We start from the raw sequence: 1,942 nt of genomic DNA on the forward strand, positions 1-1,942 counted from the left end.
AAGACAGTTGGTTTAATTACTATTGGAAAATGCTTGTCACTCCTCTGTAGCATCTGGTCCCCACTGGACCCTCATCATTTCCTTCACCTGCTCCCCCCACCGACCAAACTGTGCAGCTCTGCAACTGCATCCTGGCTCATCCTCACCCTTCTGCCCCCAACCCTCACCTGCTTGTACCCCCAATATGTTTTTCCCAATAAAAAAAAATTTAAAAAAATAATGTTTTCCTTTTTCTTGTGTAAATAAGCAGTATAAATGCTGAATCATATCATAACTCTAGAATGAACATTTTAAGCACAGTTTTTCCAAAGCAACTGCTCTATTTTTAAAGCCATTTTAGTAATAAATGTAATAGAATTTTATAAAAGCAGGAATATCATGGCCTTGAAGATGAAAAAGGGAGAGGAGACTTAGTCAAGTCTATTGAGGATTTAAAATTTTGTTATTTATTGGTGTGCATACAAAATTTGTATACACTATATTTCACACTAACCTTCATTAACATTGTCTTTCATGCAATCATTCTCATTCATTGCATCTTGTAGAACCAATTACCATGAACTATACCCACCATTGCCCTGTGTTTTCAGATCCCTGCTGGATCTTTGCCATTTCTTTACCCACCAAATGTGTGACCCTGTGATTTACTTCCACTTATCCTCACTTCTCTGTTCCTACCCTTTCCTCCCTTAGGCCCCATATATGCTTTACCAGTTATCTTCCTATTTTTACAATTATGGTCTTATGCAGTATTTGTCCTTATGAGACTGAGTTAGTTCACTCAGCATAATGCTGCCAGTCTCTCCCAAGTTATGTAGTATTTTTCTAAATTGTTGCTCTTTAGTGTTGCATAGTATTCTATTGTGTGAACGTATCACAATTTCTCAAACCATTTTTAAGTGAGATTTTATTAAATAAAATAAAAACCACATTTTTAAACTTCTAGTTTTGTGTGAAGAATATCTTATTTTATATTAATGAGCTAGAAGCAAACAGTCAGCAAATGACTTATAAAGAAACATAAAATCTGTATTAATAGAAAACCAACACACTTGAAATAATATTGAAAATTTGTTTTTTTCCAAGTATCAGCTTGAAGAGATTTCAAAAGGTTAGTTTGTTAACTACAAAAAGCTCTGGCTTAATTCAAAACCATATTAACAACACCTGTTTTACTGAACTGAGGAAATCGTCAACTTTTTACCGTGGGACCCAAAATTAATAGAGTGTTTTAATGGGCTGAATGCGGGATCTTGTGAAATGGGCTTAAATAACTCTGTCCATGATTATTTCAATACTAAAGTATGCCTGAAGCAAGCCATGGTATTTTTAATTGCTTAGTATGCATCTAAAAGTTGAAAATGAATAAAGAAGACTGAAGAATTGATGGCTTTGAATTGTGTTATTGGAGAAGAGTATTGAAAATATACCATGGACTTTCCAAAGAACAAAAAAATTTTTTTAAGGAAGAGCACCTAGAGTACTACTTAAAGGCAAGGATGGTGAAACTTCATCTCACTTACTTTGGGCATATTTTCAGGAGGAACTAGTTCTTGGAAAGAGGTAGACTCTCTACCAAAAGGTAGAAGCTCAGTGGAAAAGGGATTAAGATCCTTCATGAGATGGATTGACACAGTGATTATCACAATGGGCTTGAACATAACAGAGATTGCGAAGATGAGCCAGGACAGGACAGGGTTGAGATCTGCTCTCATAGGGATGCTATGAGTCACGGTAAACTCTACGGTTCCTAACAGTAACATGATGATTTAACGTATAGACAGCTGAGCATATAATCATTAGTTGTTGTTGTTGTTGTTATGTGCTGTCGAGTTGCTTGTGACTCGTAGCGACCCTATGTACAACAGCCCTAAACTCTTCTCTGTCCTGTGCCAATCACACTGTCTCTGACACTCCCATCCCGATTATCCCAGTCACTGAA

This window comes from Elephantulus edwardii, unplaced genomic scaffold (genome assembly GCF_000299155.1).
Source record: "Elephantulus edwardii isolate Elephantulus edwardi_28Jun2011 unplaced genomic scaffold, EleEdw1.0 scaffold00439, whole genome shotgun sequence".
Lineage (NCBI taxonomy): Eukaryota > Metazoa > Chordata > Mammalia > Macroscelidea > Macroscelididae > Elephantulus > Elephantulus edwardii.